Source organism: Anas platyrhynchos, chromosome 8 (genome assembly GCF_047663525.1).
Source record: "Anas platyrhynchos isolate ZD024472 breed Pekin duck chromosome 8, IASCAAS_PekinDuck_T2T, whole genome shotgun sequence".
NCBI classification, from domain to species: domain Eukaryota; kingdom Metazoa; phylum Chordata; class Aves; order Anseriformes; family Anatidae; genus Anas; species Anas platyrhynchos.
In genome coordinates, this window is record NC_092594.1 from 27559610 (window position 1) to 27577078 (window position 17469).

General features: G+C 36.4%; 1 protein-coding gene across 8 annotated transcripts in view; it reads left to right on the forward strand.

Moving 5' to 3' along the window:
• The window catches only part of ZZZ3 (zinc finger ZZ-type containing 3), a 62767-nt gene that overhangs the window by 11314 nt on the left and 33984 nt on the right, over positions 1-17469 (forward strand). For 7 of the 8 annotated variants that reach the window (XR_011810941.1, XM_072041702.1, XM_038182902.2 and 4 more), the window contains exon 2: positions 14255-14411. The gene's annotated coding sequence lies outside the window, so the exon portion shown is untranslated. Of the gene's footprint in view, positions 1-5385; positions 14053-14254; positions 14412-17469 lie in introns of those variants that run through there. The other variant, XM_038182901.2, reaches the window with a different exon arrangement.

The following is a 17469-nucleotide window of genomic DNA, read 5'->3' on the forward strand; positions in this document are numbered from 1 at the left end:
GCAGTATAAATAATCGGGTATCTTAGGTGATGGTCAGAATTGTTAATTTCAATCAAGTACTTCTAGAGTGGTGATACTTTAAAAATATTTCAGTGATTACAGAAAAGAACTGATAATAATCCAGAGCTGACTTGATTTCACCACTGGCTTGAGTCAGAGTTGTAAACTCAGATCTCACAAAACTGAGTGAATGGGGGATAAAATAGAATCACATTTTCAAAAATGGGAAATAATTCATAAGAATAAAATATGCAGAAAACATTCAGTGTTCTTATATAGGTGCTTTTGTAAAAACATAACTCAATTTTCACAAGCTGTCGAAGAAAAAAGTAAATAGTGTTGAGTGTTATTAGGAAGGGGGTCGCAATGCAAAACATTACTATTCTGCAGTAAAAATCATTTGAATGAGTTGTGGATACCATGCTTTGAATATTGTATTTAGAACTGATCCCTCTGATAGATTCAGCACAGCAAAGGGCAACATGAATAATTAGAGGCTTGGGATAGCTTCTGGGTGCAGAACACAGGGACGATAAACTAAAGAAAATAAGAGTTAATTCTGTGATCATACAGCAGGTATATCCTCAGGTCTGCCATGCCCTATATGATCATTGTATTCAAGTACTTTTTGTGTTTCCAGTTACAATGAAAGTAATTTTTAAAGATAAGGGATTGTCACATACTTTTCCTCAAGCTATTGAGCAAGGTATGTGTTTAATTGCTTATTGCCATAGGAGAGAGAATATGTCATGGAGTTATGAGGGCTTTGTGTCTTGAAGGTACAGCAAATCCTGCTCTTAGGGGCTGCATTCCTACTGTGCTTCTTTTATGGCTACAGCGTTATGCTGTAGGTAATGCAGTTGTTCATAGTGAAGTCGCTTCTACTTTTAGACAAAATCTTAGATGTTCTGTAAGACCTGGCAGTCAGGGTTTTTTGGAAAATATTTTAAATCATAAAGCTCAGCAGTTTTATGGATGGCGTGTAAATTACATTTGTCATGTTAATCCTTGCTTAATACTTGATGTCAGCTCTTCAGAGGTACAAAGAAGGGGATAAGCGAAGCACTTGCCTTGATACAGCACTCACATTTCTTAACGATAGTTAAAAAAAAAAAAACAAACAAAAAAAACTTTACAGAGGGTCAGTAAGGTTTTTCTGGGACATTGCTGGCCAAGTGTAAGCAGTTTATTGTTTAAAAAAAAAAAAAAGAGCAATGTCGAGTCCTCTGCTTGTTATTTTCTCCATAAATGCAATATGCATGTCAAAGTGAATGAAAGAGATTTTGAACTTTGTAACCGCTGTTGATTATTTTCAAGTTCACTCTGTAAAGATTCCACGCTGTCTCTGGCAAACTGGCAGAAAGCTGCTAATGGTGTTCAGTCTTGTAAGAAATAAACATTTTAACTAATTAATTCTGTGTAACTGAATGTTTTGGTGGGAGAAAAGTGGGGAAAATCCCACTTTACCCTATATTTATGTTAATATATTAAGTCCAGCATAAATAATATTCCTGTTTAGTCTAAGCTTGACCTAATTTCTTTTGGTTAGTTTGTCAGGCAGTCCAGTATGTATTGCAGAGGCAAAGCCCAAGCATGTGGAGAGCGAGACCTTGGAGAACTTAACGGCAAGTGTGTATTCTGTATTCCTGTGATGGGTTAGCTGTTCATGTTCAGCAAAGTGTTTGAATTCTGGCAATCTGCTCTTGTTTGCTTAGGATAGGTATGGAAAGTATATAATTCACACTCTTTGACCCAGCTGCTGACAGCTCCTTCCTGTTGCCTGAGTCTGGTAAAATATGCTGAAGATAGGCTGTAGGTCTCTTTTCCTTTTTTTCTTGTGCTTCGAGAAATTCTCTAGTGGCTGAATCTGGATCTTGAATATCCTTTTCATGTTTCTTCAGGCCTTTTACCTGCTGGTACAGGTAATTGCAAGGAATGGTAGGAGCATCTCCTTTCTTTCTTTGAAATAGATATTAAAAATTGTAGGCACTCTGTTCAGACATATTTCCTACATAAAAGGTTAAATTCTATTAACTTATTAAAACGTGATCACTGTTTGCAATATACTATTGAATTAATAAGCTGATGAAGTGTAAAAGCACTAAAATGCTATTGCAATTACTATGAGTTGTGCTATCTTAAGAGAAAGGCCAAAAGTGAAACATGTCAAGAATTGAGTTTCAGGAAAATACAATGAGAAAGGACAAGATGTCATTTAAAACCTTGAGGTCATGTGTTATATTAGGGTGGATAAAACTGCAAGCATATGTTGAGGTTACCAACACGCAGTTGTATCCATTTGAAACATCTATTACATTGTAGTTGAAATGGCATACTCATTTATGCCGTAGCTTTCTGTTGTTGATATGGATCTTTTTTTTTCCATGGAAAACTGTACATAGGCAAAGTTATGGATATGATATGGATAGCTTTCTGTTGTTGATATGGATCTTTTTTTTTTTCCTATGGAAAACTGTACATAGGCAAAGTCAAAAAGTGAAACAGGTGGGGAAGCTCTAAGTAAAACACAGAAGTGTCATTCTGGTATGTACAACTGAAAGCAACAAAGAGAATGAGTTAAAACTGGAGTTGCTGTTGGATAGCTAACCTTTAGTCCTTACCGTTTTGCCAGGTTATGGATATTGATGCCAATTTGTAAAAATGAAAAATTAGAATTCTCTTTTACAAACATCTGTGGAATAGCTTGAATGCTAGAAATTTATCAGAGCTCAAGGGAAAACGGTGAAAATTCACAGAAGAGAAATCCATTGATGTTTATTACATAGGTAGAAATCAGCCATTATTTAAGAGGGAGGACCCTGAGTTGAGAAAAGTTGGAAGCTGGAAAGGAGTATTCCCTCTCTTCCCCAGGCATCCGCTTATGGCTGTTGGTGAGACAGAGTGCTGACTGGATAGACCATTGGTCTGACTTTCTTAGTTTCAAACCTCTTTATTGCATTAAGTTTAAAATAATGGACTTGCTTTTAAAGTCAGTGAATAAGTTTTTAAAATGGGTAATCAACATAAAAGGGAATTGAATGTCTGTATGCAGAGATGACAGGTACGTTCACATGCTTAGACAGTAATAGGTAAGTCTCTTGCTCTGTAAATGTAGTGCAGCTTCTCAGTATCTGGAGCATGGGATATATTTAGAAAGTGCTTGATAAAGTATTCAGAAAGAGGGAAGGGGTAATACAATTGGGATGAATTTTGCACTTCGTAGGCAGTCTTTCATTTTATGCTTGAGCAGTGAGCATAACTTTGAAAGTAAATTGCTTCATGCAGGTGCAGGAAATAATAAACTGGGTATTGCAAAACAAAACAACCCTGGAGAACAATAAGAGTCAAAGCAGAATACCTGGGTATTCCTTATATCACAAACTTGCGTAAAGGAAACAAAAAGAAGAACATTCAGAGGGTAAATTGTAATTGTATTTCAGCAATGTGTTGACAGGTTAATGGTGGGTTTAGAGTAACAGTATAAAATTTTAGAAAGGCTTAGAAACACATTTTTAATCTATAAAATATTTTTATTGAGCAAGTTAATAAGCTACCTGGGAAAGAAAACATTTGATATATGGTTGTATTGTGTGAAAAGTTATTAATCTGGCTGAGTCTTTCAAGATAACTGATATCTGACTTTAAAAGATTAAAAAAGTATGAATCGGAATGGTCTTAGTCTTTCTTGTGCTGAGAACAGTGGAAACTGCAAAACTGATTAGTAAACCTGCATCTAGATGAAAAACATAAGTGGAGCAAGCCTGAAGACAATTTGTCAGTGGTCGCAAGAAAAGCAAAGACCTGTAGTTATGGTAGAGAAATAAAAATAGTGTTATGTTTTGGTTTTCGTTTTTTCCCCAAGATGATAATTACACTTCATGCCAAAGTTTTTAAACAGAAAATGTTCATATTTAGAACACAAGAACTAAAAGGCTGAGATTTTAAATGTAAATGCAGGTTAAGCAAACTTTTAAAGTCTTTCCAATGAATAGTATGAGCACAGGCAAGGCAGAACACAGAAAACCCAGGAAATTAAATGCAATGCAAAAATTACTCATCAGTGAATGTACTGGCTTACCAATACAAATACTACTCTGAGCAGAGAAAGAGAAGAAAGCAAAATTGCAGTCACTCAAAACAAAATTACACATGATGCAATCATAGGTTTTTTGGAGACTATACTACGATATATACTAGAATAAAAAAGGAAAATAGGCTCCCGTTGTAGTATTAAATCAAGGAAATTCTGGCTTGCTATGCTGTCTGGAAGTTTCTGGATATAGACAGGAGCAGCTACACAATGTATTGTACTAGTTGAATGAGGACCACTCTTAAAATACTTTTTTGTTGCTGTTTTTTTAATCGAGGCCAGCTCTGAACTAAGAGAAGATATGCAGTAGTGTTCATACTGAAAGTTGTTTTTTTTGTGACCAGATGGAGAACAATGTTCAAATACAAAGGGACTGGTCACTGTAAGAGCTTTAGAAAAAAATGCAGTTACCACTGCACTTAGAACACCTTTGGTAGTTGTCAGCTGACACTTCAGGAATCCGTGCAGCTTGAAATACGCACAATGGTCGGCTTATTCAGAATGCTTAAGTGCAGACCGAGGCAAAGAATGAGAATGTCAGATGAGAGCGAGTTATGAAACCTGTCAGCTTAACAAGCTAAGAGTCTGTTGCAAAGCAGAATTTGGAAAGCATCTAAGAATAATTTGTAAGATGTCATTTATAAGTGCTGATATCCGTTGTTCTCTCGGGATGCTCAGGCACTGGGAGAAATTGTCTGTCTGCTTTCCAGTATTGGGGCCGCTGAGGTGAGACCAGCTCATTCTCAGTGGGGCTGATGCTGACGTGCAGCTCACTGAGAACAGAACTGGCCCAGAGCTGCTTTGAAAAGACCATCTGCAAAGGCGAAGCTATCATTCATGGCTAAATGCAGCTAGAGGTTGTGGTGTGTTAGGCCATTTGTAAGAAGTCCCTCTCCAGCTTTCCTGTGGGCCCCCTTTAGGCACTGGCACGACCAAATTTATTGAAGTCAGTCGTAACACAGCTGAATGAGTGTTTAAAAGAGCTAAGAATCCTTAAAAATAACTGCTAAAATGCAACATGAGGCAAGTCACTCCTGATAGCATGCTACTACAGTATTTAAGTTCCAGGTTAAAGCATAGTTTGTTTTAAAAGCTAGTCCTTTACTTTCCAGAGCCCCAGCATGTGAGAACACTTCAGCTGGTTACCTGGTGAGTGGTGATACAAGTACACCTGCACTATCAGCTCACGTGGCAAGGGAGCCTGTGATTCTGGCAGAATGGAAGTGCAGCAGGTCAGAAGACAAAGCATGGTTGTGACTGTTTATTTTACTGAGATGCCAGGGTAGTTCTTCTGCAACTTTTCCCTTCCTAAGTCTGCCTAGAATGTGTTTTGAAGCATTTAGAACTATAATTTGATCAACCCCTTAGTTTAGAGAAGAAGGCATTGCTCTCTTTGACTCTACCAACACCAAGCACCATTAGAACCTCTTGGCCAGTTAGGCCAAATTTAGCAGGGGGTGGCGATCTTAGAAGTGTGAAGAGTTTGCAGCTTGCCTGAAAGCTGGAGTCTGCTTTTTATGAGAGATTGCAGTCTGACCCCAGCAATTACCTGCTCTGTATGGTTTGGTAGCAGTATATGTGCTGCATGTGTAGAGTGGAATTGGTCCTTGAGTTTGGGAGATGGCCAGAGATGGGAACATGAAGTTTTTCAAAATGTTGGAGGCAAGGTGGGATACATGGCAGAACTGGGCCTCATTTAGGATGACTAGGAGCCAGCCCACAGGATAACAGTTTTGTTGGTCTGTTTATAGAATAACAGGTTTATCTCGTAGACTGAGTCACAGGTATTATCAAATGGAAATCAAGTGGTTAGAATGTGTTACTTGTATGGAGGTAATTGGAAACAAATCCTTTTTCTTCCTTGGTACAGAGGGGAACATTTTAAGTTTTGATTAAAAAAATGAAAAACATTTAAGTTCTGATACAATACTAAAAAAAACTTAGAGAAAGTGTTGTGTGCCTCATGCTCCCGTTTTTCTAAATTTTCTGGTTTGATACTTGCCTTAATACCTGTTGCAGTGGTACTGCCAAGTGCAGTGCTTGGAGAACACCTGATTGTGTACATAATACTGCTCCATCTTGTACGTCATGGTTTGTCATTATGGTAGCTTTCTGAGGCTTATGTAGCTGATGCTGTAATTTTCCTATAAAAAGTACATTAACTGGTGTATTTCAAATGCATGCCCTTGACTGAAAGTCATCTGGGATAAAAATACACATTTGTATTTCATACAATACAAGCATTGCGGTGTACTTCAAAAGGTGGCACAGTTGCAGTTGTTTTGCAAGTAAATCAGAGTAGCTGTTCCCAGTGTTGTATCCTGCAAATAGGAGCAGAGGTGCTACAACTTGTCTTAGGGCTTTTTAGAAAGTACTGTTTTTCTTCAACTTCCTTTTTATAAGTAAGCTATTAGCAGGGTTATTAACTATTTGATGACTTCTAGCAATAGCAGCCTTCCTTTTTTAAAAAAATGACCGTCTTTTTGTGCTTGGTATTTTTTGCATATTGTAATAATAATTGGGAAACGAGACCCATTTTACCTATTTACTTTATTGGTGTATAATTATGTGGTTAAGAAATTAAATAAAATTGGAGACTATTCTGTTATAATAGCATTTTGATAAATGGTTACTGTAATCAAGTTGCTGTTACGAATTTTATAATAAATTTTCAAAATATGTGTTTAATGTATCTGACAGATATTAGATGCTTTGGTAATCCTGCACAGGAGATGTTCTTTGGGTAACAGCAAAGCTATTTAGCAGCTGAATGGTTTCACCTGAGAAGCAGTGAGAGTTTCACTGGACTGATCACAGAATGGCTCAGGTTGGAGGGGACCTTAAAGCTCATCCAGTTCCAGCCCCATGGTACAGGGGGGTAAATAGGCAGAGGAGGCAAGAAGGACGGAGTGATGGTCAGTAAATGAGCTTTAGCATGACTTTCTGAAGTGGCGCATGGAAGTTACTTGCCTACTCTGTCTTTAATTTTCTGGAGAAGTGTCTTGTATCAGCCAACAGTTACTGACCTTACTGGTCAGTCAATAAAAGGAGGAGTGTTGAGTTAAGGCTACTTGCTTTATGCTAAATGCAATTTGTATTAAATGGCTTCACAGTAATTTAATTAAACCTCTTGTGCGTTTTTCCAGTATATTAAGAGGAAGCAGTGCTAGGAGGTGCATTGAAGTGTGGAATCTATTTGATTTTTCCTAGGGCTTTGTTTGGTACTGCTTACACAGTTCACATCTTCACCTTTTGTTCCTGCCACATGAACTCATTCACACTTGTGCTGCAGCATGCTGGCCTTTTAATTTCATCCACCGAGACCCATCTGAAAAGATACAAAGAGCAGTTGATATTTTTCATCTTAGACATGTTTGCAGATCCATTTCATATTACAGTTGCACAAATATTTCTGTGCACTGTTGTCACAAACACTTGTGGCAAATCCTTGGTGTGGTGTGCTGGGGTTGGTTGTGACTTGGTAAAATCCCGGATTGTGCAAGGTCTGCCTGCTTCCTCCAGTTATTCCCAGTCCTAGTTTCCCCCTTGCAGTTGTAAGCCCACTGTTTTCTACTAATTCTTCGTAATTTCCAGTCTGTCTCTTTTCCTAGTCAATACCCACTCACTTTGTTAATCTAAGTGCTCTCCTTACCCATCTGTTTGTGCTTAGCATTCCCCTTAGCCTGCCTTCATCACAGCTATACCAAGCATGGAGGTAAGACAAACTCCTTGAAAAAAACATCAGCTGTCCTAACCAGTAAGAGGATTGGATTGTGGTGCTTGTTTTTTTTTTTTTTTTTAATTCCATATTTGTGCACAGAAATGACTAATTATTTTGACTGAAAAGTGAGGAGAAAGGCAGCGGGGTGGGAGTAGCAGTACAAGGCAGATGCCTCAGTGTACGATTTCAGCACAAAATCCAATTTGGCCAAGATACAAGAAACTGAAAGCAGTTTAGGTCTTGTCTGTAAGGAAAAGAAATCTGATAAGAGTGCTTTCTTTTTCTAGAGTTCTGTTGTATAGGTACACTTGCATAATTTATGCTTGCTTTTATATAAATTGGCAGCCTTTTGTTAGAATTTGCCTAGGAAAGGGGTTATGCCTCTATCATAACTATTCTCCTATTAAATTCCCTAATGTGAGTAGCAGCCTTTTGATAACCTCCTGCTGACTGGAAGGGTTACAGAGGGACAGATGGGCACTGCTAGTCATTCTCCTATAACTTGCTGTTTTGACATTTCTCTTTATTTTATGGATTTAAAGAAAGAAGGGTCAATGTGAAACAGAGCAAAGAAGCTTATATGATGGAGAACAGGAGGATAAGCTTATGTTTATTTTCACACATTAGGTTATTTAAATACCAGATTCAGGTTGTTATTCTTCAATATAGGGTGGGATTTTTTGTTATTTTTTTCCCCCAGAAGAACTAGAATCAGCTTTTTTTGTAAGATTCTTTCTAAAGACCTTTTTTTTGTCTTGTCTAAGAATAGTTTTGTCTGGCCATGTGAATCTTTCTATTTTAAGGAAGAAAATGAGCATATTAAGCTATCCATTGTGGTTTGTCTCCAGTTTAGTGTGTTTTTGGTAAAGCATATCCCTGCCAGTTTAAAGTGATATGACTGTATAAAAACAAAAAATGCGTTGTTTTTTTACCATTCTAATTTTTTCTTTTTTTTTCCTTTATTTTCTTTGTTTCATCTTGCTGTCCTGATATGAGATAAATATAAGTAGAATAACTCCTATTCCGACAAACTGTATTTGGCCATATGTAGTGTAATTTTACTGTGTCAGGGATAGCTGAAATCTGAGAATAGTTCCAGGCTGTGGGGCCTTTTAACACCTCTTTTTGCTCTTACTGCCTTTAGGCTTTTGTTATAGCTTTAAGTAACTTTTGTATTACCCTTGGTGCAGATTGTTTCTATACTTTGAAAGCATTGCTTGTCTTTGATGTAATGCAAAATCAGAAAACTATAGTGCCTTCTTCACAAAACTAAATTCTTGCTAATGCAGCTATGTGTGGGAAGGGATGCTGGCATACTTGATTGTGATAGACTGGTGAATATAATTTGTTAAATGGAATTCATCCCTAATTTAGTAATGCTACTTTGCTAGGAGGTGATATGCTTTGTATGTGAAGATAAACCAAAGTCCTGATAATCTGAGGTCTGTCTGTGCAGATGCTCTTCTGTTCAAAGATGTTTTTTTCTCTTGCACAAATATTCCTGTAAGTGATTAGATTCTGTTTATGTGACTAGCTTCTGCAGTTTTCATTGGATACAACAAACGTTGCATTTTTAAAGATGTTGTAAATAACATACTGCTGCTCTACAGAGGATTTATGAATTGCTATTTTCTAGCACAGAGATGCCCCAGTTTTATTTAGTAGCATTAGCAATCCCTGAATATTCTTTACTTTTGAGGTACACATTTAAGTAGTACTATGCAAGCTTAAAATTTGTATAGTCTAATTGCTTCTTCTGTCACTCAAGTAATGTGGTCTGGAATGTATAGCTGATAAGAAGGTAAATGGCATAATGAGCAGGAGATATGTGGGCAGTCAGAACACAAAAGGCTATTCAAGATACCTTTGGTATAATTTGATGTAGAAAATAGAAAACAAGCAGATGTAACACTGTTCCCTCCACAAAGTGAGTGCAGCAAATTTTGTGTCCTGCTAGTGATTAAAGATTGTGTGCGTGTGTGCTTAATGTATGGATACCCTAATTGATAAGAATGTATGCCGTGCGCATAATAGGTCATAATGACAAACAGGAGACTGATGATAAATGTTACGCGTTTTCTTTGTTAAACCGCTCTAACGTAGAAAAATGAGTTACAAATCAACTCAGATCAAACACAGTTTGTCAACTCTGATGGAGTCTTAAGAGAAGCAGGATTTAGAAAGAGGTTTGATAAGAGCCACTTGGGCTCTCAGTTTTGTATATGCGCTCTGATACACCTTGAGGAGGTTCTTGGTACGCAGCTCTGCCCTGAAATGTAAATGGTGGCCAGCAGTTCAGAGTGCTTCTGGAGAGGCTCTGAAAGAAAGAGAGAATGTTTATAGGTTCAGAAATATGGCAGATTTTTCTATATACTTGCGTGAAAATCATAGTTATTTTAATAGTTACGTTGGGTACATTGTAATAGTGGTGTAGAAAAACACTAGGTCGCTGGAAGCAGCATTTCAAAATTAGGGGGCTAGATTGTGATGAGATGCAGAATAATTGAGTGACCATTGTGTCAAACTAGCTAAATTATGCACAGTCTTAAACTCAGATCATACCATCTTACTGTTATTGGTATGGATTTGTTTCGTTTTGTTTTCCTTCCCAGGAAATATTGTATGTTTCAGTATTAAAGAGGTATGTGCAGAAGCCATGCTTCTTCTGAGGTATTACAATTTGAAACAGACAATGTAAAATCTGACACAGTTTTTCTTTAAAGAATAACATGCAGTGTTTTAAAAAAATTGAATGTATATTAAGGATTCCCCAGTTGTGTTGACAGAAAAGTATGATTAAAGACTTGTGACTGAACTAGCAAATTGTGCTATCTTCCTTTCAAGCACGGTCCCACAGATCTAGAGCAGAATGAAAAATAAACCAGGAGGGGGTGACAGTGCGTGTGTGTCACACTTGTTCTTGTAAATGGCAACGAAACCAATAACAGATTTGGGGATTTACTGTGGTATGGGACTTAAGAGTGCTACTGCCAGCATGTATCCGCAGCTGTAGTATCTGCACACAGGAAAATGTTGATCTTTATGACCACGCATATTATCATTGTGCACAAATAGAAAGAGATTATTGGTTCCGACTCAGAAGAATAGGAAGAGAACAGATAATTTCTCATTATATAAAAATGATTCATTATAATCTAGATGAGATGAACGAAGTATTTTATTTTCTAGGGTTGAATTGATGTGGAAGGCTGTGATTATTGTCAATTGCCGTAAAATAGGCAACAGCAAATAAGTATTAGAGACTTTTCTGTTGTAAGGGTCTCTTTCTTTCTACCACACAGGTATGGGATTTTTGTGTCTTTTTTTTTTTTTTTTTTCAAGTTGCATATAATGTTAATGTATCCATTGGAAGTACCAGATATATAGAGCACCACCACACAATTACAGTAGAGGCTGTGGTGCTTTGCTCCTTTCAGGTCCTCTATGCAGATACGTCCCATATCTGCCTATACTGAACTCTCCTTTAATGCTGCTTTTCTAGCTTAGGGCTATGTTGAATGTACTTTCTCTCTCTAGCTGTGTGTGTGTTTCCTAGTTCTTGGGATTCCTTTAAATCCTTTAAATAATTGACTTGTACGTGGTTCCCAGATACCCAGGGCTGGCTTAACCCAGTTAAGAAATGGATTATCCTACATATTTAGGAAGGAACTGTCTTCAAATGTTTGTATCAATCTCTGTAAATTTGTTTGCCCTGTTGCAGGAGGTTTTTTGTACACACAAGTCAGTATTTACTAGCCTATTTGCTAAGTAGGCTTCTGGTTAACTTAATAATCTGACTGCAGTGTTAATTAGGGAAGTCCGCATAAAGCTGTGTAATGCTTCAGTCTGACTGTGAAGAAGTGCCGCACTGATTAATGTATGACCATTCCCTATAAGGTTTCAGTATCACCACTTGTGTCTCGCTGCTTACCCCTCTCTCCCTATGGGAGATGCATTCAGAGTCTTTCTTTAAAGCTTTGTCTCCATCTGCGTTACATTCTACATTCGTCTGTAATTTCTCACTCCTTTGTTTTTAGTGGGCTTCACACACACCAGACCATGTTGTTTCTTAGCTAATTCTTTAGAGTCTTTATTGCAATATTTGCATTTTTAAAGGTTGATTTTGTTCCCCGAAGAAAGCTTTAATCCTCCTAGCGTGTTTAGTTTACCTTGCACACCTTACTCCAATTCATAAATTCTTTAAGAGTGGTGTCCAAAACATAAGATTAGGCTTCCAGTGAACTTCTCAACCATGGAATATGTATTTGTGCTAGGTGAAAAAAAATCATTCTAATTAGTTTTGAAATAGAAAGAAATAGTTTATTTTCAAGATGTTTTTGCCAAATGAACTTCTAAGTTGATGAATTTAGAACTCAGTAAGTTATCTTTTCTTTTCTAGTTTTTAAGCAGTAATCAAGGTGCAGTCATTTCAGTGTATCCTGATTAAAGGTTTGTTTCGGAGTTTGGTGGTATTTTTTGGTCAATTTAGTTTTTGCAAAGCAGGTAACAAAAAGTTGGGACTAGTTTTTTTTTTTTTTTTTTTTTTTTTCCCCCACCTTGGGTTCTTCTAATGTGATACTTACATTATTTCTTCTGTTTCAGATATCTTCTTGCTCTCCCAAAAGGCCACCAGGCACAGCAGGGGTGGTTTCTTTCCTGCAGGGAGTAAAATAGGGTTGTTTTGGAGGAGAGGAAATTAGGGGGAGAGAAAGTATACAAAGCAGTTGAAAGCCTGCCATTGCTAGTTTGGCTGTTCCTGAAACAACTTACACAAATGCCCATTCCTTATGGACTGGTAAAGTAATGAAAAATTTTGAGATCATGATTTCTTCTGTTTGACGTCCAGTTGTATATAGTATCTTACGCTTTTCCTGTATTTTAAGTTTTACCAACACTACTGAGCAGTGGCATTTTTGTTGTGGTATGATTTTTTTTTTCAAAAATCTGTCAAAATCTGTCTTTTTGTAGTTACGTAAAGTTACTCTTAAAGGGATCAATAGGAAAGATAATTACAGGTTTAAGTAACTGAGAACATACCAGAGTACTAAAAACAGAAGAAATTTGATATAGAGGGGGGAGAAAACAGCCAGAAATCAGTTCATATTGGAGCTCTTCATGGAGTCTTATGTTCTGGGTATGTTCCTGGTACAGCTAGGTAGCTGCTGTGCCTTTTTGCTTATTCTTTCCAGTCATTTACCTCTTGGGTTTTCAAATATTTTTCCTTGCCTTCATGTTTTTCCATTCTTTATTTGTCTTTTATTTTGACAGTTTCCTGCTTTTTGTTAAATTCAGAAATTCCACTGAATAATTGAAATCTCATTTGATTTAGTTAGCCATGTAATAGAATTTGTGATACTTCATTTAACATCATTGTAGAAATATCTTTTATTATTGAATTTCACTATAACCAGATATAATTAATCTGTTCTGTTCTTACCTAGATGAATTTGTATTCTGAATTGCTAACATGATAGGGAATTCATTTTCAACTCTTACCAGTATGATACTATTAGTAGGTTCAAAGTAAACAAGACAATTTCCCAAGGCTTTTTACATTTATAATCCAAATATAATAATGGTGTAGAAAGACAAATGTGGAGAAACCTGTCAGATTGTGGTTTGCACCGTGACGTTACTGAATTTTCAGTATGAAAATAAGATCACTCTAATTAATTCAATAGAAGGTGAAGAAAGATTCAGTAATCTCTATTCCATAGGGATCTGTGGTGCCTCCGTAATACCAGCTGTTCTTAGGTTAAATGTGATTCCTGGTGTGATTCTTCATTAATGGCTGTTAGATATGGGCACTGGTGCCTGTACTCCAGAGACATCTGGAAGCAGGGTGCTTTTTATTCTGTACATTTACTTTTGCCTTTCGATGTCAAAATTGGTTTACTTCCACTGTAAACAAAGTATTTTTGCTTGTTTTCCTTGTGAGAAGAATAGCTTTGATGTGAACTCTGAAAAGCATGTCACTTAATTAAGGGTAGATCAGGGATTTAGAGCTAATGTAGATTTTAAGTTGGTGAAAGTTGAATAGCAGAATAATTATTTTTCACTATGTATCTAATTATAAAATATATTTAATAAAGTATTTCATAATTCATTGTAATCTATATTTTTCACTACTTACCTTCTTGTGTCTCTTGAAGTATCTTCTGAGGTTTGAATACCATGACTGCTTTGTGAATTGATTTTCTCGTGTATCGTGAGTGTACTACTCCAAGTCACTTAATCCAAGGTATTTTACATTTGAAACCTGAATTAGCGTTTCACATTCTTAATTACTTTATAACATACTGTTCTTTATGTAGGACACTTGTAAAACTGGTAATTGCTTCAGGAAAGCCATTACTCTTTACTATATACTGCTGCATTTTTCTTATTTTTTTAATGAAATAACTTACATGTTTTATTGATGTCCTTTGTCCTTTTCTCAACAGTTTTCAAAATCTTGCTAATGTGATGGCATAAACTAGTAAAAAGACATTTGGATTACCTCATGGATGTCAGCAATGGTGTTTGATATTGTTAGAGTGGTGCAGTGGGAGTCTGCTGTATGAAACATCAGAAGTTTATATTTCTTCTAGTTTTGCAATGGTAAGATTTTATGTTTTGTTATAAGTAAATAACAGTTTGTTCTGTAAGATTTCTTTCTTTAGCAAATAACAGCAGCAAATCAGTTAAGATTTTTGTCTTGTATATTATTTCTAATTTGTTGAGTTTAACAGTAGTTTCTTGCCAAAGTGTACGTTAGAACTTGTTTTATTTTATTTTTTCAATATCCGTTTCAAATGTCAGTTACTGATCCTTATGTATGCTAGGCTTAATTACCAAACCGAAGTGAAATGGAGTATCTAAATGACCTTGTTTTTCGTGTTTGGGTTCTTCCTCAAATGAGAATGCTCTCTAGAAAGCACTGAGCTTGTACATTAAAGGGGAGAAAATACAGGCAAGTTGATGCATGCAGAAAATAGTTACGAACAACTATTGTAGACAACATATTGTTAGTTCTTTTTACCTCTTCAGTTCAACTACTGATGTTTTCTCCATTTGCTGTCTTGCTATTTATATTTGCTCCTAAGACAGAGTTCATTGGACAACCTGCACTTTGTCCTGAATTGAACAAAACTTTTAATTGGAACAAAATGGAAGTTAATAGGATAGCAGTTGTTCACACATGTATCTCCCGGAATACAAACAGCACTCCTTTACAGACATAGATACTCATGTAGGACAGCAGGAGTAAGCAGGAGGGGTTTAGAAGTACAAATAAAACTCAGTTTGGGGAGCATTTGAAATTTCCATTTCATAATTGTTTTTTTTCGTTGTCGAATGCTTGGTTATGCAGCACATCCTTGTCAGTGTTCTGTAAAGGAGAAGTACTTAAAAAGGGGAGGAAAAAAAAAAAAGGGAAAGTCACATGCAGTGTGGTTCAGCCAGTCCACTCTTCTTTTCCAGCAGCACTGCTGGCGCATTGCTTTTCAGGAAGTGTGTGGCTGAGAAAAATGCTGCTGTTCAAGTGCCTGCCCTTTAGTATTATCCTAGCAGTTCAACAGCGAGAGTGGCTATGGCTAGCCATTAGTCTACGGCAGGAAAGTAGGAGTGTTTTTCCTTGGTTTGTCCTGAGTTTTGGAATGTAGGGAAGATTCCAGAACATCTGGGAGGAGCAGTGCAAGAATTCTATGGTATAAACATCATACTTTTCTACAGGCCTTCCACTCCAACTACTATGGCATGTCTTGGATGAAGGCCTTCCAAAACCTGGCTCTGCCCCCACTGAGGGGAACAGACAGGAGAAAGAGCTCTTTCTAGCATAGTGTAACATACAGTGTGCTAGGGGTCTGTCCTGAAGTTCCTGGTTCTAAGTTACCAAATAATTTAGACTGTAAGCTCTGAGGGCTGCACTGGACTTGACAGTGGTGATTTTGACAGCATTGCTTTTTGGTGACTTGTTAGATACCTTTGGGGAATTGATTAATGTTGCTGTACAAAGCAGAATACTGTTTTGTCTAAAGATTCATAGCAACAGTTCCCCATACTACACAATACCATCTTAACAAAAATACGCTATGTTGTGTTGAATTTCCATAGTATGCATTATTTACTTGAACAGGTAAAACAGGTTAAAAAAACACAACTCTCAAACAATTCTGTCCTGTCTTTGTTTGGTATCCTAAGAGCTTTTTTTTTTTTTTTTTTCTGTCTTTGCTTTCCTTTTTGATTGGCCTGCGTTATGAAGCTTAGAGTTGCCATGTTTTATACAAGGTACAAAGAACCTGCCCTATAGTTGAAAAATGACCATAAAACAATGCTATGCTCAAATATTTTTACCTGAAAAAGGAATTGCAGCAATGACTACAGAGAGATGTGTTGCTGAATTTAAGTTTATATTATTGTTGTGTGTGATTGATTCAGATTTAGCAAGTTCTGTTCAGTCCTAGCCAAATTAGAACTGTTCATAACTGGTACTAATAAAATTTTTATTTGGGGTTTTGCTTTGGAATGTATTTAGAAAAATGAAGATCCTTGTGAATTAGAAAAAACACATTTTCAGTTAATCCACTGCAACCATGTTTTTAAGTAAATATTAGAAATTTGGAAGTCTTCTATCTTATTCACATTTATTACTTCAGGTTAGAATTTTCTGTTCAGTACTTTGGAAGTCTGTGTTTCCAGCTTTACGCTTGAGATTTTAAAACAACTTTTTCTGTTTTAACTGGGACCAAAGAAACTACTGTCCATAGTACCTAATTGGTTGTTGATTTGGAGCTAAACTACTGAGCACTGACAGTATATAGCTCCAACTATAGCCAAGGTACTGTATAAGGTATTGTTTATGCTGTCATACTTAGAATTAACTAATAATGATAATCTGTCTGTTCTCTTCAGATTAGCAAAATTTATCCTCCCCAACAGCCTTCAACTTGTCTTGCTAGTTGAAAAGCTAGAGAGAAGAATTGTATGGCTATTGCTCAGTCAAATGCTGCTAAAGCCAGAAGCTTGAGAGTAGCATTTCCATATTCCGTAATTACTTATGTCAATTTATGGCTTTAAGTATAAAAACAGTTTGCTTGTTTTTTTTTGGTGGCTGTTTGTGGATTGCTACTAGTAATACATTAGGATTAGACTAATTTTGTATTCAGTGATTTTCAGAGTTTACAAGCTTTATATTAACAAAGCTAAATGTTAGTTTTTTTTTCATATTACTATAGTTAAAAAGAAACATTTTATTCATGAGCATTGCTTGTATGTATAGCTATATCAAACAATATTTTAGCATGTTTCTTTTACTATGAAAAACGTCTTGTACTAAGAACACATAAGCAGACAACATTATTTATAATTACTATTACAATTACTATTAATTGTCAAACTTCAATTGCTTAAGAGGTGTACTGGACTTGTCCCATTCTCTCTTTTCTACTCTATGACCAACTGACACTAAACAGTAGAACACTGAGAATTTGTGCTCTTACTTCTGTTCTCTTGTTGAAGATTAAAAAAAAAACTCATGAAACAATTTTCTTCCATTTGTCATTTTCTGCCTTTTGAAGAAGCATGTAAAAGGTTTGATTCCATATTTAAAATGTTAAGCTTTCCCATCATATGTTAGTGAAACAGGTTTCTGAAATCTGGAATTCAGATAGATGGAAAA